The sequence below is a fragment of the Bos javanicus genome, chromosome 3 (genome assembly GCF_032452875.1).
Source record: "Bos javanicus breed banteng chromosome 3, ARS-OSU_banteng_1.0, whole genome shotgun sequence".
Classification (NCBI taxonomy): Eukaryota; Metazoa; Chordata; class Mammalia; order Artiodactyla; family Bovidae; genus Bos; species Bos javanicus.
This window is the reverse complement of record NC_083870.1, coordinates 68,481,409-68,505,778: the sequence shown is the minus strand read 5'-3', so window position 1 is coordinate 68,505,778 and position 24,370 is coordinate 68,481,409. Positions and strand designations below refer to the sequence as shown.

The 24,370-nt window shown below is 39.5% G+C and overlaps 1 protein-coding gene across 3 annotated transcripts in view; it reads left to right on the top strand.

The window, feature by feature from the left end:
* Positions 1-24,370, top strand: part of ST6GALNAC3 (ST6 N-acetylgalactosaminide alpha-2,6-sialyltransferase 3) — a 631,673-nt gene that overhangs the window by 445,275 nt on the left and 162,028 nt on the right. The gene's annotated exons all lie outside the window — the stretch shown is intronic.

Genomic DNA, 24,370 nt, shown 5'->3' with positions numbered 1-24,370 from the left:
ACAGGGCCATTTTTATTGAGACGCAATGAGCTTAGGTATGATTTTCAGGACTGGAAACCATTCAGCACATTAGTTCTGAACAATATCCTTGTGCTTTGCACAGATTTCTTTTTCTTCCTCAGAGGAGAAGTTTAGATACAGGGTTTTATGGCATCAGGCGCAAGCTGCCATTAAAACCCTAAACTGAAAATCGTGTTCCCCTTTATGAAAATGAACAGCTGGCCCAGACCATTGGCTGCCAACACATCTATTTGTGTTGTGTACAAGTAGCTTGAATATCCCTTCATGATGAGGGGTTTTTAGGACATGTTTCAATCAGCCAGTGGGAGGGAAATCCTCACTGGTGGATAGTATCTCTTTCAGTCATTGCACCTGCCTTGGCTCCTGCCTCTCTGTGGACCCAGGAGAGAAATACTCTCCTGGAAGCCATAATCTAGATTGTCTTGATCTTTTCTTTTCTGGCTTACATCCCAAGATGTTTCCTTGGAGACACCAGTAATGTCTTTCCCCCTCTCTTTACCCTGTTATTGTACCTATCTTTCCACTTCCATTGACTACAAAGAGAAAAAGGAGAAATATTTTTAAAACACAAAAAATACTCCCAAATATTTATCAGTGGCCATGCTGAGAGCAGACCCCATTGCTGTGTTTTGATCAAGCATGTTTTGATAAATCCTATATGATATGTTAAAGAGGCAAATGGAATCACAGCCCACTAGCTATAAGTAGCACCTCAGCTGAGGTCTGGTCCACTGTGAGCCAAGCCGGACCAGCAGAATTCCTTTTGGGTGGCTTGGTCTTGGTATAACAAAGAGCCTGGAGTAAATTAGGGCAAACAGCTTCCTTTCTTCCTTTTACCCTAAGCCTACTCCAGAGCCTGGCCTTTGGCATCTCATCCATCTAACAGGGAATGAAGGCTGGATCGGGAAGAACACGTTTGTCAGGGAAGAGAAGCAGCTCAAGAAAGAGCCTGAGCAGGTTTGTCCAGTGTCCATGTCAGAGCTGGCCTGGGCTGCCTCTCCCAGACTTCTTGGGGCCCTCTGCTCCAGATATTCTCAGAACAAGAGTTGCACCAAGAGAAAGAGAGCCTCCAACCTCCAGTCACTGCTTCATTCAATCATTAATCCACCTAACACAGATTTATTGAGCAGCTTCATAAGCCAGACAGTCTTCTAAGTCCTGGCAATAAAGCAGTGAGCATGAAACAAGGTATCTCCTCATTTTACTCCCTACCTTGTTCTGAAGATACCATTTTTCCTTGAGTCTGTCTTTGATCACTTGTGTTCAGCACTGTGACACTTGAAGGCCAAAGAAAACATCCTTGAACTGGACTAACCCATAGCATGGTCCTTTTTGGAAGGATTGGTAGAGAGAAGTGATGAAAAGGGAGTTGTGAGTCTCTCCTGCCTACAGTTCATGTTTTTTTTTTTTTTTTTAATTGTGAATGGTGATCTTTCATTCTCCCTGCCCACCGGGTCTCAAGAATAGGTGTAGTCATGTGAGTTTCATTTCTTAATTTCATCTGACCCTATTGTGTTTGCTTGGTCTGGGCTAAGTCCCTTTACATGACCTTATGGTCTTTAACTTTATGGTCTTTAAGTCTCAGTCTATGTAGGCCCATGGCTGTCATACTCACCTTGCAGGTGTCATCCCTGTGGTCAAAGGTTGTTTTGTTTGGGGTAGGGATGTTTTTTCACTGGATGTAGGCCCCCTATCCTGAGCTTTTGCAAACATATCCTTTTCTGTTTTGTGGTGGCCCTTTTGGTTTACTCTCTGAGAAAATTTTGTTGAAGCCCAGGTTGAACCAATGTTTGTTCTTTCTTTGATGTATCCAGGCTTTTCTGTTCTGACTGATGTATTGTTGGTAATTTTAGAGAGACTTCATTTGCTCAGTGGTGTTGGGTTCCTTGACATTGGGCCCAGTATCTCTAACTCCTATGCAGATAGAGAATGGGCTTTTAATTCCCAGAAGACAAAGTGAATTTTTTCTGTTCTAAAATCAAAATACTCCCAGTACCATATATATATATATATATATATATATATATATATATATATTTATTTATTTATTTATTTATAGTCATGTGGTTCTAGATTTTTAATAATCTGGTTGATCTTCTTCTTCTTCCCGTTTATGGCTGTAACTCTTCCTCTAGTCACTAATTCACAATACTCTTTCCAGCCAACACAGTATCAACATGCTTAAAATGCTATTCTGGAGACATACAGCACAACTGAAATACTGTCCAGTCTACATACATCTTCACATCTTAGAAGAGGCTACTTACTCCAGGAAGTGAGTTAGGGGGGACAGTCATTGGAGTGTACAAAGTCAACAATCTTATTTTTTCCCCAAACCTCACTTAATGTCATACAGTCAAACAAGAAGCTGATATATAGCCTGTAAGGACTTCCCTGAGTACATGAGTGTCAAACTCTTATTATCCAAATTTTTTATCCTTTTACTGGTCAATCCACCTATACAAAAAAAAAAAAATCACATTTTTTAATATAGCATACTGACCAGAAAGTAGTGAAATTGTCTACAGTTGTTGGTTAATAAAAGAAACAAAAAATTGGTTAATAAAAGAAACAAAAAACTGACAATTCCCACGTCTATAATTAAATGTGTGAAACTAACAAATAGAAGAAATAGAGAAAGATATTTTTTTGTTTACTGGTCATGTTGTGACATCAATTTGTATTAAATAATGAGAGTGAGAACTTAGAGGATTTGCTTTTCATTATGGTGCAAAATTAACGTTCAACTACTGATCTGAAATAGATTTGCATAAGAGTTACCACTATCAATAATCATTTAGAATTCATTTTATGCAGATAAATTAGAATCTCCAGTGATAACAAGCAAGACTGCTCCTCTGTACTGCTGAAAGAAGATTAAAATAATAGCTTTTCCTTATAACTGGATCTTGAGGTTGGACACAAGTCTTGTATATGTGGCTTTCTCTATCTGTTCTTAGGTTTCTTTTGACTCCAAACATGAATTAATGCTTCATAAAACTAAGAGAATAAGATGGAATTCAAAGATAATGTTGGATAGAAAAAAATCAGGAAGTCATAGGTAGAAGAATACCAAAATGTCACCAACTCCATTCCCCTGTATGGGATACACAGTACCTCTGCTGCTGCTGTCCGACTCTGTGTGACCCCACAGACGGCAGCCCACCAGGCTCCTCCATCCCTGGGATTCTCCAGGCAAGAGTACTGGAGTCGGGTGCCATTGCCTTCTCCCTATAGTACCTCTAGTGACTCTTATACTTAATTGATCTCCAGGAAGAAAGAGGAAAAAGATCCTTCAGCAATCATCTATTTAAAAGTCCCTTTACTCTTGACCCAAATACTAGTCCTTGAAATTCTTTTTATAGCAGTAAATTCTTATGTATGTGTATAGTTTAAAATGGCATATTTGTTAGAGATGATATATGTAATGATGAGCAGTAATCACTGTCCTGTTTTATTACCCTGCAAATATGGGATATAGCTATAATATCAACCACAATCAAAATATCTCATAGAGCAGTAGTGGATATTTCAACAGACTACACACGCTTCTGAGTCCTTTTAAGCATCATTCCAATCCTATCCATTGCTACTTCTCTAAAGGAATAGAGACCTAGAGAAGAGAAGTTACGTAATTTGCCCATTTCCAGTTTGTAAGGAACAGAGTTCGAACTTAGATCATCTCCTCCAAACCCTCCCTTTTGACCATATGGACCCTGCTTCATCATAAAGTAACTGTGAATCTGTTGAAAAACTCTGATTAGGTCCCCTCTGGTGAGTTTCCTCATTTCTGAATTAATCATATCCAATTTCTAACAGTTTGTCAGAGTGTCATGTCCTACCATTAGTCACTAACAGAGATGTATGCTGTACTGTTATTTTAAATCCACACACATTAGGAAGGTAGTTACAGCTTCCTGATAATTAAGAATCTGTTGCTAGAGGAAGTTTTAGAATTTTCTCTTCTGAAAATCTGAAGGAAAAGCATAGATAAGGTTTTTAGAAACTCTGATTTGGACCCCAGTTTCCTGATTTTGGCAATGAACCATTCAGAATAGGTGATCTCCCTTGGGTCCCCAGTCCTAACATCCTGCAAGTCTTCAGATAAAGACTGGATGCTTCAACCTTGCAAGGTCCTTTTTAGACTTCTATTTTTATACTTGAATGATTCTTGCCTCTCTTTGGTTCAGTTCCCTTTCTTGAGTCTCTTTCAAATGGAGATCTCATAAAAGCTATTATTTAACAGGACCCCAAATGCACAATGTATAGAATTATATACAACTGTGCATTTAGGACTTTAGCAATCGTAGTTCATCAGCACTGTCTATTTGTTCTCCTATTTGATTAAACAACATGATGATATTTCCTCATTGGGTAGCATTTTAAAGTGGATTGTGTATGTGACAGATGGGATCTTATAAATGCATTAAGCATGCTTATTTTAATATCTAAGCATATGCAAAAGTTTTAGAAATATTTTACATGCAAATGTCTGGGGCTTTGCAAGGGCCTATAATAGAAATCCAAACTCTGACTTCAAAGCCTTAGTCTCAACAACTAATCACTTGGCCATTTCCAAATCAAATTTCTTCAAACAAATCAAAGGCATTTGTCCTACCCAAGAACCAAGTTCTGTGGCAAGTTTGACATTTAAAAATCAAGCTGCTTATTGAGATATTCATTCACTGAAAAAGGCACCCAGAATTTCTTTCAAAGGATGAGAAACACCTTTTTTCATGCTCCAATGACTCAGAAATTTGTCAGAGAGAATTTTATCAAATTTTCTTCACACACAGACATACACACACCTCTCACCTTTGCAGTAGGAGCCAGCCTTTGGAATTTTAACCTAAAAGAGCTTTCATTTTCTGAAAGGTTATGAGCCACTGAGATTTCAATCCTCTTGGAGCCATAATCACTGTGTTGCTTCTGAGTTGTTAACAATAACACTGATTAAGAGGGAAAAAAGAGAAAATAGCCCACACGCCAATATTAAATAGCTTCACAAAGTATGAATATTTTAAACACCACAGCATCTGCAGTGAGTAGAATAAAGTGCCCAGTTTCCCAGGGAGCAGAGCAGAAAAGAAACAAAGAGAACAATCATGATAAATGGCTAACCTTTATCCAGGGTTTCCAGTGTGCAAGGAACTGTGCCAATTCCTTCACATTCATTGTTCCACTGAATCTACTCAATAGCTCTCCAAGGAGATACTTTTACTATAGCATTTTCACCCATGAGGAAACTGAGATTCAGAGAAATTAAAGAACTTGACTGCAGTCACCTAGACAAAATTCAGGGTCTTTCCAAGTCTGTGTTCTTAATTGCTCAACTATGAACTGTCTTCTCTAAGAAAGGAGTATAATAAGAAGCCCTGGCAAGAAGAGGGAACTAAGGAATAAGAAGACCAGGATGAGCTTCCAATGGACCATTTTCAAGACCCCACATCCAAGAGCATACGGGCTGTCTCAGAACCAACACTTAATAAATATTTACGGAATGAATGAATGAAAAGCAATGTAAGACAATTTGCAAGCATTCTGGCCTTTGACCCCCACTAAACTTCCCCAGTCATCCATTCTAGCTCATTCTGACATCTGTCATTTGTCTATGATTGCCTATCAACCCGCTTCTGCTCCTAGAATCAGTGCCGCACAAATGTGTAAAGAGAGCAAAATGCCCGTTTGGCAGCCTCTGCTCTTTCTTATTCTTTGCTGGTACTATTATTGCCCCAGCCCATGTTGTCCTCTATGCTCACTGCTTGGTGCCCCAAACTCAGCAAGCCCAGAGGAAATCCCACTCATGGACTTTCTGTGATCATCTTTCTTCTCCTTTCTCTTCCTCCTCAGTCAAAATTTCAAGATTTCTGCAAACAACTGTTTGTTCGTTTATCTGTCTTCTCTCTTTGAACAGTGACACTTATAAAGACAAGAGCTGCATCATCATAGTATCTCCACTGCCCATCATGGTACCTGAAATAAAGAAGTTGTTTAGTCAACATTTGTTATCTCAGTTAGTGAATGAATGGCTGAATGCTTTCCACTGCAAACCCTGTTTATCAAGATTGCAGGGAATTGGATACTACCACCATTAATAATTATTGTAATATTGTACTTACTTAGAAGTATTACTATAGGAAGCTTTAGTTTTCAGAGTTGCATATATATGTGAAACTAGCTTGCTATTCATTTATTCAACCAATAAATATTGAGTAGCTACTATGTGCCAAGGCTTTTCTAGCATTAGGTTATACTGTTGATCAGTATACAATCAAACCTGGAGGAGGGCATGGCAAACCACTCCAGGATTCTAGCCTGGAGAAACCCCATGGACAGAGGAACCTGACAGTCTATAGTCCATGGGGTCACAAAGAGTCAGACACAACTGAGTAAGTATAGACAATCAAAATACAACTTTGGTTACTACCATCTCTTTACTTTTTTTTTTTTTTTTTGAGAGGGATTTTCTTTCCTTGATCCTGGATGAAAATTCTAGTACACTTCATAATTCCTCTGCCCACTCATGGGTAAAATGGCCCTATAATGTCTTAAAGTCACAAATACAGTCTCAATTCAGTAACTGATTTCTGGTTCTAAGGAATAACCAAAACTCTGAACATGAGTTTGCATTTAATCTTCTCCCTTCCCCCAGATGGAGCTCTGCAATCAAACAGGGGACCATGGGCTTAGGTCCTTGGTCTGTTCTCCTTTGCTCGTCTCTTTCTTCATTTTCTTCAGCTGCTATTTCAGATCACCCCAACACAGGGTTGAACAAGAGGTGGGAGGAAGGTTAAAGGGGATAGTACCTCAGCCTTACTAGTTCTTACTTGACTGTTAGTTCTGAGTCTGCAAATGGTTCAAAGTGATCTGCCTGGTTGATGACGCTTTTGTGGGCCCTTCAGAGTTTCCCAAGTTGGGCCCCTTCTGACGATTCTCATCCTAAGCAGGTTCCTGAGCATATTCTGGTCTAGATGCTCTCCTATGGCTTTTTTTCTCAGCCCTTAGAAGCTGGATGGTACATATCCTGGGTGTGAGCCTTCTAGGCAGACTTCTTAGTGATGATGCAGGAAAATCCCACACTTGCTCTGTCTCCTATATGACCCAAATCTGCCCCATGGAAATATGTATATCCCTCCCATGAATGACTCTGGGAAGGTAAGCTGGTTAGTCAAGGGTTGGTTAGGCATCAGACTTCTCTAGCTCCTGACCAGGAAACACAGCCCACAGATCTACCAGGGATCTTCCTCTTGATCCTCTCACCAGACCTGGGGTAGAAGTGGGGAGGTGGAGATTCAACAAAGCAAGAGCTTTCCCATGAAATTCCTTCACCTTTTCTCTTCTTGCACCATACTCTAGACTCTCTTGGATTTTCAAAGTGGGGATTAAATTCTAGGATCCAGGAACAATTTTTTGAAAATCATCACATGATGGGTTGACCTTAAAAATTCCTATATATTTTATATTGCAGTCTCTGCACACACTTCAATTTTTACCATAATATTAGGCTAAACATATATATATATATATATATATATATATATATATATATATATATATGGTATGTGTAGTATACATGAAAGTGAAAGTGATAGAGTTAGTTGCTCAGCTTTGTCTGACTCTTTGCAACCCCATGGACTGTAGCCTGTCAGGCCCCTCTGTCCATGGAATTCTCCAGGCAAGAGTACTGGAGTGGATTGCCATTTCCTCCTCCGGGGATCTTCCCTACCTAGGGATTGAACCTGGGTCTCCTGCATTGCAGGCAGATTCTTTACTGTCTGAGCCACCAGGGAAGCACTCTATGTAGTATATATAATATAGCATATATGTTATATATTTTATGGTACATATGTATACATATATATAGTATGTATGTATACCTCAAGTACATTGAAAACAGTTTGTGAAATGTAGTGACACAATTATTTTGTCACCTCTCTCTTTAAAGTATTTTCAGTTTTTCCTCTGCTGTGGATGAAACCTCAGCTTGAATATACCCATGCCTTTTTCTGATACCTCTTAGCAAATAAAAATATTCTGATTACTTTAAGTAACAAAATACTGTCACAATTTGGTACTTGAAATGTCCAGCCCCATATAACAGTCAAACCTTCTAACTTCATTCAAAGTTACAGCTCTTCTCTCTCTTCCCAGTGGGCCCACAGCCTGGAAATGTAATGTATTTGGTTTCTTTTACGCTCTGGCTTCTCTCTGCACTAGCTAGCTGCTATTTATAGATCGTTTGGAATTGGAGCAAGAGGTGAGGAGGAGAGGCAAGCTCTGGCATGGCCAGTTCTGCTAGATGTTGGCCTCAGGCCCTCTGGGCCTGACCTATGTTAAAGCACTTTTTCCCATTGAACATTTGGAGTTCCCCACCCACCCTCAGTATTGGGAATCTCCCAGCAACACAATTCTCTTGATGTAGGCTATGATTCATTTTCTTCTAGTTCCTTACTCCTTCCACAGTCCCAGGGAATTACGGGTGGGAGGATGAGGCTCACCTTCTATTTGATGAGTTTTCCCATCTCAAAGGCCCTATTAAACAGAATAGAACTTAACACAACCTCATTCTGGTCCCCTGTTTACATGGGCTGTGTTTAATCTAAGACACACGCTCATACAATTTTTGTCCCAAGAAATTCTGGGAGACACTTCTCAACTCATTGTTGCCACTGAATGTTAGATGCCATTTTCACTACATCTCCTCTGCTGTAGGGAATAGATACCACATTTCCAAGTGGCCATGTCAAAGTCTCTTTCACTTGATTGGATGTAAAGGGGTGAACACCCCTTTGGGGAAGGGACCTCATAACGTAGCACACACTGAAGTTCCTGCACATATTCTTTCCTGGCTCAAGCTTCTTGTATTCTCTGTGGCTGACTTGCTTAACATTATGAAATTGGTTTTAGTTGTCTCCTTTTCAAATCCTGCAGGTTGGTCTGTCTCATAAATCATTTTGGTATCTATTGTCTATGAAAGCTGAATTTTCAGCCAAAACTTCCAATTTAACATCCTGATATGAATATGCAATTTAATGTACACTGTCCAAAGGCATTTGCAGCATATATTATTATTCCTGTTTGACAGATTCATAAACTAAGTTTCAGACAAGTTAGCACCCCACACTGTGGCTAGTTAGATTTTCTCACTCCATAATCTTTGCTCTTTCCCTGCCAGTGAATTAACTCATTGCCCTTCTAAGAATGGACTGGAGGCCCAGTGGGTTAATGAATAGGAATAATTTTATTGGTGTTCTTTAAGCCTACAGAATTATCAAGAGAGCCTTACACTGGATAAATAAAACATAATTAATGAGAAGTAAAATAAAATAGATTTGATGATGCTTTCGTGTAAGTAGGCTTATATGAGAAAAATAACTTACATCAAAAAGAAAAAAAATCCAAAATGTATGAGCTTATTAAAAAGTAAAAAGAAAAAGCAAACTAGCTATATAATTATTTGATGATAAAGTTTAATGTAGTTTGAAAGAAAACTGATTAGTGTAGCTTATCACCAACATTGAACCCCACCCATTCCATACAAGGCGTCTTAGGAAGCCAAGCTACCCTTGCGTAACACCAGGGTAACATAAAGTATGTATGCAAACCTAACTTGGGAATGGAAGTAAGCTGTGGTATAGGACTACCTAGAGTACAGAATAAGCCACCCTGAGGGAAGTACTGAGCAGCAATCTAGGTAGATTCAAAATAAGACAATGAATACAGGGAGAATTGGGTGATTAAATAAATATGTAAGATTAATAAGCGGATTTTATTTTCTTGGGCTCCAAAATCCCTATAGATGGTGACTGCAGCCATGAAATTAAAAGACACTTGTTCCTTGAAAGAAACACTATAACAAGCTAGACAGTGTATTAAAAAGCAGAGACATCACTTTGCTGACAAAGGTCCCATGTTAGTCAAAGCTGTGGTTTTTCCAGCTTTGGAAAAAAGTGTGGACATGAGAGTTGAATCATAAAGAAGGCTGAGTGTCAAGAATGGATGCTTTTGAATTGTGGTGACGGAGAAAGGCTCTTAGACAGCAAAGAGATCAAACTGGTTAATCCTAAAGGAAATCTACTCTGAATCCTAAAGGAAACCTACCCAGTTCACTGGGAGGACTGATGCTGAAGCTAAAGCTCCAATACTTTGGCTACCTGATGCAAAGAGCCAACTCATTGGAAAAGACTCTGATTCTGGGAAAGACTGAGGGCAGGAGAAGGCAATGACAGAGGATGAGATGGTTGGATGGCATCACCAACTCAATGGGCATGAGTTTGAACAAATTCCTGGAGATAGTGAAGGACAGGGAAACTTGACATGTTGCAGTCCATGGGGTCACGTAGCCCATGGGGTCACAAAGAGTTGGACGTGACTTAGCAACTGAACAACAACAATGAGCAGGTGGATTTGGAAGTTTGGGGTACTGCAGATCTGTTGCACAATAATGTCATTCATAAGCCATATTTCATCACCTGTTCTACTAACTAGCTGAATTTCTGTTCTCTCCTGGGGCCCTGAGGTTGAATTGACTCTAACCTTACACCCTTACTTCACCCTAAGGGCTGGGCCTGTGAAAGGATGAGTGGGTAATAATATAGTTGACATCTTCTTACATTTGTTGACTCATTTTTAAAGTACCACTAGACCTACTTTTGGACTTCCCAGGTGGCACAGTAGGTAAAGAATCCACCCGCCAATGCAAGAGGCATGGGATCAATCAGTCGGTCAGGAAGATCCTTCAGAGAAGGAAATGGCAACCCACTCCAGTATTCTTACCTGGAAAGTCCCATGGACAGAGGAGATTGGTGGGCTGCAGTCCATGGGGTTACAAAAAAGTTGGACATGACTCAGAGACTGAAAAACAACAAGACCTACTTTTATATATCATTTTATTCCCTGTTGAGTTTAATTTTATATTCTTTTTTCTTCAATTGCTTATATCATTCAGTAACCTTTCAAAACTGAATGCTGTCTTTGGAAGTAAAGAATATCTATTATAAAACAATTTGTGCCAGACGTTTTTCAAGTGGCTGAAGAGATAGATACTGCTGGGTAGAGTTGGCAGAGTCCAGAAGCCATGGCCTTGGGGCACACCTAGAGAAGCTGAGAGAAACTGACAGGGAGACAACACAGAAAAACCGAAAAATAGCCTTTGGAGTAGGACTTGGAGAACAAGGGAATTTAGGGGACACCAGAAGTAGAAAGGTGATCTTAGTTTGAAAAGAAAGACACAGAAACTACCGCTGTCATCTCTTCAGCTCTGGTGTCTCTGCTGAACTTACCCTTTGCTCCTGAACTTGCATTAAGATCTCTATGTAGTTAATTGACTCCTGACTTCGATTATTTCTCAAATGTTCCCTGTTATCTTGAAATCATCTAGTTTTCTAAAATGTGAGCCTTCTTGAACTATCCAAAAGGAATGCCTATTTCCCAGCTTTGAATAAGATAACATGTTATAGGCATGTTTTCAGCTCTTTAGAATAAAAGACAGTGCAGGAATTTGGTATACTATTTGTCTTTTTATTACAGTTTGTAAGGCAATGGCAACCCACTCCAGTACTCTTGCCTGGAAAATCCCATGGGTGGAGGAGCCTGGTAGGCTGCAGTCCATGGGGTCACGAAGAGTCGGACATGACTGAGTGACTTCACTTTCACTTTTCACTTTCATGCATTGGAGAAGGAAATGGCAACCCACTCCAGTGTTCTTGCCTGGAGAATCCCAGGAATGGGGGAGCCTGGTGGGCTGCCATCTATAGGGTCGCACAGAGTCGGACACGACTGAAGTGACTTAGCAGCAGCAGCAGCAGCATTCTGATTTCAAAACATGATCAACATGTATTGATTTATTTGTTTGGTTCACACTGTCCTTTTAGCATGTTCATTAAATAAGAAGAGGGATTGAATTTGGTCATTCAGAACTGTTTCAAATTGATATCAACAAGCTTATCAGGAATCTCCATAATCTGAAAATGTTCCATTGTACAGGGCCATTTCCTCCTGGACACAAGCAAGTTCATGGAGATATCTCGTCTCCAAATTTTTTCCCCTTTCTCATCTGAGCACCTTTCTCATCTCTGCTCAGGCTCCTAGTAGGGTCTATGTTCATATCTCTATAAAGCTCTGCAACTCTATGATGTCCTTCAAATAGTAGAATATCTGTCAAAATGTCTTGGGATTTATCACAACATTGACTCAATCTTGGTAGTAGCATATCTGAACATATTTCTGGTTCCACTTTCCCAATCATTCCCTGTCCATTTTGAGGCCTAAATGATATCTTAACCACATCCTATGTTTCTTAGGATCCATACCACCTTAAATATTTAGCAATCTTATTTCTGATGTTCTACTAAAGAATCCTGTTTTTAAGTAAAGTTTCTTTTTTTGGAAGAAATTTTGGCCTTATTAAGTCTCTTGAATTAAGTTTTCTAATCTGTTTGTTCATTTACAAACAATCATTGGGTGTGTATTAGAGTTCTTCAGAGAAATAGAATGAAAAAGATGGAATATATACATACATATGTGTGTGTGTATACACACACATATATATGACTTACTTTAAGGAATTAGCTCTTGTGGTATGGAGGCTGACAAGTCTCAAGATTTGCAGTTGGAAAATGGACCCAGGGTAGCCAGTGATCTAGTTCCAGTCCAAGGGCTTACAGGCTGAAGGCCTAAGAAGAGCCAATATTGAGTTCAAAGGCAGGAAAAAACCCAATGTCCCAGCCAAAGCAGTCAGGCAGGAGGAGTTTCTTCTTACTCACCAGAAGATCAATCTTTTATTTCTCTCCAGGTCTTCTACTGATAAGATGGGGCCCAGCCACATTAGAATGGGCAATCTGCTTTACTCAGCCTGCTGATTGATTCATAGACAGCCACACTGGGGCACCCTGTGACTCAGTCAAGTTGACACTGAAGATTAAGCTTCACAGAATGCTCATTGTGTGTATGCTAGGTATTCACTTAATAGACATTTTTACTGGCATTAGAAAATGGAGAGAATAATAGAAAGAGTAAATTTTACTATTATTAGGAAAAAGTGCTAAAAATTACAGTATCCTTGTCATAATCTTGTTGCAGATAACTTGTCAGATGCTGAAGGGGGGGATTTCTTGCTCTGCTTGACTTGCTATCCTATGGTTGACTTTGTAATCCCAAATAATGGTGTGTGAAGTCTCATTTGTTTGATAAAGTATTTGTCAAGGACACCTTAGTGTCCTATAACAGTCAGGCCTGGTATTATGCTAGCTTAATAAAAACAATTATTTCTCACATCATAGTCGATAAAGGTTTGGAGGCTTTCCTAGGTCATTCACCTCCAGGTTGTAATTTCCAGTTGTAGAATCCTTCCATATGTTTGTGGTGGTTTGGGCTTCCCTGGTGGCTCAGCTGGTAAAGAATCCGCTTGTAATGCGGGAGACCTGAGTTCAATCCCTGGTTTGGGAAGATCCCCGGGAGAAGGGAAAGGTTATCCACTCCAGTGTTCTGGCCTAGTGAATTCCATGAACTATATAGCCCATGGGGTCACAAAGAGTCAGAGATGACTGAGCAACTTTCATATCACCTGAGGCATATGAAGCATATCCATATGTTTAAATATAGATTTTTAAAGCAATATGTATCTCACTGTACTTTGAAAGGGAAAGAAATATAAAATCAACTTCAAATATATGTATTTAATTGATTACTGACTTAGAAGTTGCATAATCTTAGGTAGGTAACTTTTCTCTATTGATGATCTCTGCGGAACCCAGTAGGAAAAGACTACAGATTGAGGTAGTAAATTAAGCTTTCCAAAAGTTTTATTATTTAAGAGTCTTCCTTTGCAGGGAATTTTAGAAATAAGGACTTGTTAGGATGTAGCTGCAGAGAAGGCAATGGCAACCCACTCCAGTACTCTTGCCTGGAAAATCCCATGGATGGAGGAGTCTGGTAGGCTGCAGTCCGTAGGGTCGCTAAGAGTTGGACACAACTGAGTGACTTCACTTTCACTTTTCACTTTCATGCATTGGAGAAGGAAACGGCAACCCACTCCAGTGTTCTTGCCTGGAGAATCCCAGGGACGGAGGAGCCTGGTAGGCTGCCATCTATGGGGTCGCACAGAGTCAGACACGACTGAGCGACTTCACTTTCACTAGGATGTAGCTGAGGGAGCCCACCAATTGAGTTGTAGATACAAGTACCAAACTATCCACATCAACTGGGTAACCTAGGCAAATAAATTAACTCTGTGCTTTAGTTTCCTATTTTAAAACTTTGGATGTTGGCCCCACATATGTTTCTAAGATCACTTCCAAATCAAAATTTCAACTATGTTAATTGGACAACCATCTCTTTAGGTTTAAGGATGAGTTCTACTTGGAAGTGAGGGGAGGGAGTGAAAGATGTGAAATGGTTCCTCTGTTCATATGAAATAATCCTTCTGAGAGGCAGCTAGATGGTATTCAAAGCCTTAAGTCCACGGAGCATCAGCTGTGGTCCAAAGCGTGCTTTGTGCAAGCAAGACTGAGTTCACAGATCTTATTTACAGAATATCAGCTGCTTGTTAGTCACAATGTGCGAGAGACTTAGCTGAAAAAGCTGAGGCAGAGGCAACTCTGTAGATCTGTCACGACTACAGAGGGATGCAGAGGACCCATACCAGGCATTCTGGCTTTTGGTTTGATATCATTTCTGGATTAGACATCCTCATTTTAATCTTTGTTCATTATTTCAATTTGTTAGCGTTGTTATATCTGAGCTTCACCCAGAATGCTGATTTGCTCAGACGAATTCCCAAGAGCTTGTAGCAGGAGCACTTAGAACCATCCTGAGCAGGCCCCAGCTGTGCCTGACGCATGCACTCCATTCTCAAAGAGTCACACAGACACTGCCTCTGAACCACCCCACCCACAACCACACTGCTTCAACCTCAAGAGAAACCACCCATCTTGAGAGGTTTCCTTTCCTGTGAAGCAAGTGGAATAATTAGATTGTGTCCCAGCAGTGAAGGTTCCTTAATGACAATGGGCCAAAACTAATTGTATTGATTTGTTTATTACCGGCTTAGGAGGCCCATCAAACAAATGGACTGAGACTATTTCCATATTCTTTTCTGTTGGGTAAATGAGAAACAAATGACCTCTCCATATGTCTGCATCCTGAAGTCACTGCCCTTGAAGGCTGACTGCTCCGTGGCCTCAGGTGGGAGCTTTCTCCAATACAGGCCATTCTGCCATCTGCCTCCTTCACATGGGTGAACAAACTGAAAAGTTGGATTATTAGTTCTTTATTTTTATTTGGGGGATTCATTTTTAATGCTTACAATTTGGAAGCTTACCAAAGGTACCAGATGGTCTGCTTTCTTCAGGGTACCTATGTGTGCATGCTCAGTTGCTTCAGTCATGTTCGACTCTTTGCGACACCGTGGACCATAGCTTGCCAGGGTCCTCTGTCCATGGGATTCTCCAGGCAATAATACATGGAGTGGGCTGCCATGCCCTCCTCCAGGGAATCTTCCAGATCTGAGGATCAAACTGATGTCTGCCTACATCTCTTGCATTGTAGGGAGATTCTTTACCCACTGCACCCTGGGGAAGCCCTCAGGGGACCTAGTCAGGAGTATTAATAACCCTAATTCGGGATTCTCTGAGGAAGGGAGAGGGAAGCTATAATATTGGAATGGCGGGAAATGAGGAGTCATTGACATCACATGAATTCAAAGAAAGGGACTCTCCATTTTCTGTCTGGGAGTGAGGTGTAACTGTGGGTGGCTTTGGAGGGGCCAGGGGAAGAAAGTCTGTTGTATCTGTGCCTATTGGATCTTCTTGGACTTCGGGAGCAAATCCATTTCCCAAACTGTTGATCCACAAATTAAGAGAAATGGAGAGGATTAGAGGAGAGTTCTGAAAGGGGCCATGATAATGTCCAAGTCTGGAAAATTTGAGTCCAGGTGAAAGAGGATAAAAGAAATAATATTGTTTAGCTTCAAAACCATGAAGCTAAACCGTGGATGGGAGATTAATCTGTGAATCACTAAGGTGAACGGACAAAACTAAGCCTGATCCTTATAAAAGATTTAGAGGATACAGAAGGAAAACTAATATTTACTGGGTTTACATTCTGCTCCAACTACTCTGCTAAGTACCTTACACATATTCTGTCTTGAATTCTCCCCCCAAACCCTGGCAGGTAGGCATTCATGTCCCATTTTAGACAGAACGCAGCTAGGGCTCAGAGAGTTTAAGTAACTTGCCTAACGGTGCACAGCTAGCATTGGTAAATTAAAAGCCAAGACTGTCTGGTTCAAAGCCCATGATCTTAAGGGGTGAATACTGATTTTTCTCTCTCTCTCCTTCTTCATGTTTATGATAGAAGACAAGAGAGTTCCATTCAGCACCTTCTCAACATGGGCAATGTTTTTTTAAAAAATGACCCTTCTCCTCTCTCTCAGTGTCCTCACTCTCCCCAAGGGAGGGCTTTGTCTGAAAGGGGAGAATGCAGAACAAGGGGAGAATGCCGAACACCTGAGTGTCTTTGACCAGGCTGGGTCACAGGCAGGACAACATAAACACTTTGGCTGAGCTCTCTCATGCCCTGGGCTCTCATCTGGGATGGTTGGGGGAGCTTTGATCAATAAGAGAAAGAAGCCCTCATAAAATCCTCTCTTTGTCTTGCTTGAATTTTATATAGTTGATCCCACAAATCTGAATTACTTTTTCCTAATTCAAGGGTTTTTTTTTTTTTTTTTTAATTCAATTTCTAAAACTAGGTCACATTTTGTCATCCTTAATTTGCAGGCCTAAACTACTTTACCACTCATGTAGACTGTGAAGGGTGAAAAATCTCTGATAAACTTGGCCTCATTCAATTCTCAGAACAGCAGAGAGAAACAAAGGTAGACAGATGATAAAGTTTCCCTCTGTAGAGGTAGAAAATTACTGAAGTCCATGTGACTTATCCAAAATTACTTGCCTGGTAAGTGGCTAGAATGAAATTCTGCCTGCTTTCCTGTGTCATGCATTAACCAATTAGCATTAAAATACAACAGCACTTCACAACAGAAGCTGTAAGGAAAACAATTGGTAAATTTGATTACTTAAGAAAATAAACCTTCTGCATAGAAATATTAGTGAATTAACAACATAAAAAGACACATAATAACTTGCCTCACTTGATGAATAAAGGATTAATCTCCTAAATATGCAATAAACTCTTTACATATTAAGAAGAAAAATATAAACAATGGGAATCAAAGAAAAAAAAATAGACACAGAAAAAGACAAGAATTTGTTCATGACCAAGCAAAGATGCTTAAACTTATATTGGTTGCCCAAAAAGTTTGCTTGGGTTTTTCTATAAGATATTAAGGAAAAACTCAAACAAAATTTTTGACCAACCCACTATATAAAGAAATATTACTGAGATATTATTTTTTACTAATTGGAAATAATTTAAAAGTTTGATAATACAAAATATTGGTGAGGGTATGGGGGAAATCTCTAGGTGGGAGTAGAATTTGAAATAGCTTTTCTGGAGGGCAATTTGGCAATATTTATTATCACATCTTAGTCATGTTCATCATCTGTCAGAGTGTGAAAGTAGAGTCCCCTTACTGGAACTGAAGTATTAAAAAAACCCAGAAGTTTTGTTTGCTAGTCCTCTTAACTAACTCCCTTATCAGACCACACAGAGTCCAACTCAGATGAAAATCAGAAGCCTCTGCTCTAATCTTTTTTTCTATGTCCTTTCTCACCTCCTCTTTTCATAATTCTTTCCCTCCTCAGAGGGTCTTTTTATCTTTGAGTTATCCTTCAGATTTGCAGTTACCAGATTATCAGTTCTATTAGGTCCTCCCCTGTTGGGATCCTGCTGTGTCCTGGGCTTAGTGGAGGGGAAGGGGCCCTATGGACTTCAAAGTGAAAATATATAAGGTAGGAAAGCAAAATATATAAGGTAGGAAAGCATTTCCCTTGCTGATTTTGATTGCCACAAACAGTGTAACTCAAATGCACTGTACTAATAGAACTCCTTCTTGTAAGGAAGAGAGAAAATAGAGAAGGACTAGAACATTCTATTCAACTATAATATAAACTGACTCAGAAATTTCATTTGGAGGAATTTATTCCATAGACATATGTGCAAGAGTATATGAAGATTTGAGGAAATTTATTGCAATCTTGTTTGTAATTGAAGAACATAAAATAGAAATGGCTATCATAGACAAATGGCAAAATGAACCATTGTGCTTCTTTATTAGAGAGTACTAGGAAGCCCTTGGACTTCCCAGGTGTCTCAGGGGTGAAGAACTCGCCTGCCAATGCAGGGGCTATAGAAGACGTGGGTTCAGTCCCTGGGTTGGGAAGATCCCCTGGGAGGAGGAAATGACAACTCACTTCAGTATTCCTGCCTGGGAGGTCCCATGGACAGAGGAGCCTTGTGGGCTATAGTCCACGGGCTTGAAAAGAGTCCCACGTGACTGAGCACACACCAATGCACTCAGGCAGCCCTCAAGAATGGGAGATGGGAGGGAGGTTCAAAAGGGAGGGGATGTATGTATACCTGTGGCTGATTCATGTTGAGGTTTCATAGAAAACAAAATTCTGTAAAGCAATTATCCTTCAATTAAAAAAAAGAAAAATGGGATAGATCTTCCATTACAACTCTTGTAGAAAGTTGCCTAAAATGTGAAACAATCTCATACTCTCCAACACAAAAATTCTTTTTTAAAGGTTTTGGCTAACTTAAGTGTATTTGCTTTCAGTATTATAAATGGAATAGTCAAGTGTCTATGTTTTTTTTTTTTTCACTTTTTCTTTTTTTTTTAAACTTTACATAATTGTATTAGTTTTGCCAAATATCAAAATGAATCCTCCACAGGTATACATGTGTTCCCCATCCTGAACCCTCCTCCCTCCTCCCTCCCCATACCATCCCTCTGGGTCGTCCCAGTGCACCAGCCCCAAGCATCCAGTATCGTGCATCGAACCTGGACTGGCAACTCGTTTCATACATGATATTTTACATGTTTCAATGCCATTCTCCCAAATCTTCCCACCCTCTCCCTCCCCCACAGAGTCCATAAGACTGTTCTATACATCAGTGTCTCTTTTGCTGTCTCATATACAGGGTTATTGTTACCATCTTTCTAAATTCCATATATATGCATTAGTATACTGTATTGGTGTTTTTCTTTCTGGCTTACTTCACTCTGTATAATAGGCTCCAGTTTCATCCACCTCATTAGAACTGATTCAAATGTTTTCTTTTTAATGGCTGAGTAATACTCCATTGTGTATATGTACCACAGCTTTCTTATCCATTCATCTGCTGATGGACATCTAGGTTGCTTCCATGTCCTGGCTATTATAAACAGTGCTGCGATGAACGTTGGGGTACACGTGTCTCTTTCCCTTCTGGTTTCCTCAGTGTGTATGCCCAGCAGTGGGATTGCTGGATCATAAGGCAGTTGTATTTCCAGTTTTTTAAGGAATCTCCACACTGTTCTCCATAGTGGCTGTACTAGTTTGCATTCCCACCAACAGTGTAAGAGGGTTCCCTTTTCTCCACTCCCTCTCCAGCATTTATTATTTGTAGACTTTTGGATTGCAGCCATTCTGACTGGTGTGAAATGGTACCTCATAGTGGTTTTGATTTGCATTTCTCTGATAATGAGTGATGTTGAGCATCTTTTCATGTGTTTGTTAGCCATCTGTATGTCTTCTTTGGAGAAATGTCTATTTAGTTCTTTGGCCCATTTTTTGATTGGGTCATTTATTTTTCTGGAGTTGAGCTGGAGGAGTTGCTTGTATATTTTTGAGATTAGTTGTTTGTCAGTTGCTTCATTTGCTATTATTTTCTCCCATTCTGAAGGCTGTCTTTTCTTGCTAATAGTTTCCTTTGATGTGCAGAAGCTTTTAAGGTTAATTAGGTCCAATTTGTTTATTTTTGCTTTTATTTCCAATATTCTGGGAGGTGGGTCATAGAGGATCCTGCTGTGATGTATGTCAGAGAGTGTTTTGCCTATGTTCTCCTCTAGGAGTTTTATAGTTTCTGGTCTTACGTTTAGATCTTTAATCCATTTTGAGTTTATTTTTGTGTATGGTGTTAGAAAGTGTTCTAGTTTCATTCTTTTACAAGTGGTTGACCAGATTTCCCAGCACCACTTGTTAAAGAGATTGTCTTTAATCCATTGTATATTCTTGCCTCCTTTGTCAAAGATAAGGTGTCCATATGTGCGTGGATTTATCTCTGGGCTTTCTATTTTGTTCCATTGATCTATATTTCTGTCTTTGTGCCAGTACCATACTGTCTTGATGACTGTGGCTTTGTAGTAGAGCCTGAAGTCAGGCAGGTTGATTCCTCCAGTTCCATTCTTCTTTCTCAAGATCGCTTTGGCTATTCGAGGTTTTTTGTATTTCCATACAAATTGTGAAATTATTTGTTCTAGCTCTGTGAAGAATACTGTTGGTAGCTTGATAGGGATTGCATTGAATCTATAAATTGCTTTGGGTAGTATACTCATTTTCACTATATTGATTCTTCCAATCCATGAACATGGTATATTTCTCCCTCTATTAGTGTCCTCTTTGATTTCTTTCACCAGTGTTTTATAGTTTTCTATGTATAGGTCTTTAGTTTCTTTAGGTAGATATATTCCTAAGTATTTTATTCTTTTCGTTGCAATGGTGAATGGAATTGTTTCCTTAATTTCTCTTTCTGTTTTCTCATTATTAGTGTATAGGAATGCAAGGGATTTCTGTGTGTTGATTTTATATCCTGCAACTTTACTATAATCATTGATTAGTTCTAGTAATTTTCTGGTGGAGTCTTTAGGGTTTTCTATGTAGAGGATCATGTCATCTGCAAACAGTGAGAGTTTTACTTCTTTTTTTCCAATTTGGATTCCTTTTATTTCTTTTTCTGCTCTGATTGCTGTGGCCAAAACTTCCAAAACTATGTTGAATAGTAATGGTGAAAGTGGGAACCCTTGTCTTGTTCCTGTCTTTAGAGGAAATGCTTTCAATTTTTCACCATTGAGGATAATGTTTGCTGTGGGTTTGTCATATATAGCTTTTATTATGTTGAGGTATGTTCCTTCTATTCCTGCTTTCTGGAGAGTTTTTAGCATAAATGGATGTTGAATTTTGTCAAAGGCTTTCTCTGCATCTATTGAGATAATCATATGGTTTTTATTTTTCAATTTGTTAATGTGGTATTTATGTTTAATTTATTAATCTAGTTATATGGTCGCATTTAAGATCACATATCATGTAATGTATTGGTTAATTTGGAAATGTTTCTACTTCTTTGCATTTCTTAAATCATTATTATTTATATTATTTAAATATTAAATAAACTGGATTTCCTTTCTGTGCCATCTAACCTATAATTTCCAGAGTACATGCATGCTAAGTCACTTCAGTCTTGTCCGACTCTGTTACCCTATGGGCTGTAGCCCACCAGGCTCCTCTGTCCAGCTTCTCCGGGAAACAATAGTGGAGTAGATTGCCATGCCTTTCTCCAGGGGATCTTTCCAACCCAGGAATCGAACTGTATCCTGCAGCTCCTGGATTGCAGGCAGATTTTTTACTGCTGAATCAACAGGGAAACCCCTAATTTCCAGAGTACATTTCATTTATTTCCATCTATTACTTGAGAGACAGCATTTGTTGGCCAATATCAGACACAGTCACTAGAAATTTTATCTGAGACCACAGGTGCCTGTTCACATAACATCAGGAAAATAGTTTCATCATTCATTCTGTAGAGGTGTATGTGGTATTGCACATCACAGCTACTTATTCATTAAATGATCTTTGAAAGACTTATTTACACAATGTCAAGCTTGAAATTTTGAGTTCTTGCCCTAAGAATAAAAACTAATCTGATCAATTGATTGATTTCATTGCCCTCCTTTTAATCAATTCCACCAGGAAATTTCAATAAGCATTCAAAATTATTGATGAATGAGGTTGTTGTAGGCCGATGCATCTTTTTCAAATAGCAATCTTTTGTTCAGAATTAAGTAATGAGGAAAAAAAAAAACTTAGGTTTACCAAAGGGGAAATGTCGGGGGAGGGATAAATTAGGAGTTTGGGATTAACATATACACACTACTATATATAAAATAGATAATCAGCAAGGATCTACTCTATAGCACAGGGAGCTCTGCTTAATACTCTGTAATAACACACATGGGAAAAGAATCTGAAAAAGAATGGGTATATTTCTAACTGAATCATTTTGCTGTACACCTCCAACTAACATAACATTGTAAATCAACTATACTCCAATGTAAAATAAAAATTAAATTAAAACACAAGCAATGAGGAAAGCTCTCCATAATCTGAGAGACATTGCAAGGACCTCATAATAATTATCCTTCCTTCTTGAAGGATAATTTTGGGAAAGCAATTTCACCATTTACTCAGGCACTTATGGAATGTATACAGATATGGGAAAATATCCAAGATGTATCTTGAAGTAAAAGAACAGGTTACAGAATAGTGTTTACTGTGAACCCATTTATACAAAATAAAAAGGCAATAGTAGTAAACATTATCTCTAATTATATGTGACTGTGCATTCATAAACCTTTTCTGGATTAATGCATAGTGATTACTCCTAGGGTAGTGGGAGGAGGATTCCTGGAGGAGGAGGCAGGCATATTTTTCTCTTTTTCCCTTGTTGCAGAATTGGCAGTAAGGTATTAAATGGAAATTAGTTTAAAATGTGCTCCTTTCCTTATCCTCTCTGCCTCCCCATCCAGGCCATTTCTCATCTGGATTTCTGCTTGCTATTACCTTGGGCCAAATTAAACCATTGACCTCCTCCTGGAAAAGGCCAGAGCCTGCTCGATGATTCCAGTCTCTTTCCCATCCATTCTCTACTGCAGACACTCCCCACAGCTCTGGGCATGCTCTATCTATAATCTGTAAATCCCCAGATGTATACATGATGCTTTATAAGGCAAACCTTTCAAAAGGCAAGGTCCTTATCCCAGAAGATTATAGTCTAAGTCACACAAAACAAACACCAGGGAAAGTAAACCATTTTGTTACACTAAAGCAGCAGGAGAGGAGGTCAGTTTAGGGGAAAAAATTGACTGAGGTGAGTAAAGGAATAGAAAAGAATAAAATATGCTTATGAACAAGCCAAATACAGTTTTTCCAAATTAATGATACCAAAGATAGAGAAGCAGGATACGCAGGCAGCCTAAAAGAGAAAGGCTTAAAAGGCAGAGTGGGGAGGAAAGCTACAGAAGCTTAGACAGGAGAACAAGGGGAAAGGGAACCCATGTATGATGAGTGCACATTACGAAATAGCAGCCTTGTTTCTTCAGTTTGAAAACCCTTGGCTGAGATGCCCAAACAGTAGAAGCTTCTTTTTCTTACCTAACAAGCAGTCTGGATCCAGGGAGTTGCTGGAGTTGATTCAGCCAATCAATGAAATCAGAGCTCCTGATCAGCTCAGCATCTCTGTGATACTTTTGGCCTCCACAGTGTTCCCATATTCTGAGACGTCAGTGTCAAGCATTACATCCTCCCACAATCCACTTCCAAGCCTGAGACAAAGGTTGGCAAAAGGCAGTGCTTCTCCACCTGTGACTCTCTTGTCCAGGAACAATATCCTTCTCAGAACCCCTCCCCCCAAGCAGTTTCCCCTCACATCTCCTTAGGCACTGCTGTGTCACCTTATCCCAAGGATAGCACCCACATTTCTGAGATCAAGGGATCTTTTCCCAATACCTAAAGAAAAGTTGGGGCTCTGTTAGCAAGTAACATGCTGGTCTTTAGGCAAGTGACCAGCAATGTCTGACACATTAATGTTCTCAAATGACCTTAAGTATTATTATTGTCATCAGTATTAGCTTTCTAGGGCCATCATACCAAAGTTCCACAGTATAGGTGGCTTAAACAACAGAAATTTTTTGTTTTGAGGTTATGGAGGCTACAAGCCCAAAATTAGTGATGGAGGACTCTGAGGGAAGGATCTCTTCCAGGTCTTTCTCCTTGGCTGTTTTTTTCCCTAGATCTCTTCACACCACCCACCTTCTGTGCAAGCCTGTGTATCCACATTTTTCCTTTTTTTAAGGATATCAGCTATATTTTACTGAAGCGACACAACACAGCAACACAACACAGGGCCCACCTTAATGAACCTATTTTAGTTTGATTACCCCTGTAAAGACTTTATATCCAAATAAGGTAACATTCTGAGGTACTTGAGATTGGGACTTCAGCATATAAATTTTAGGAAGGCACAATTCGATCTATAACACCACTGAACAGAAGAAACCGAGGCCAGTAAAGATTAGACAACTTGCCCAAGACCACAACAGCTCCAAACCTAAGTCTTTTTTTAATAA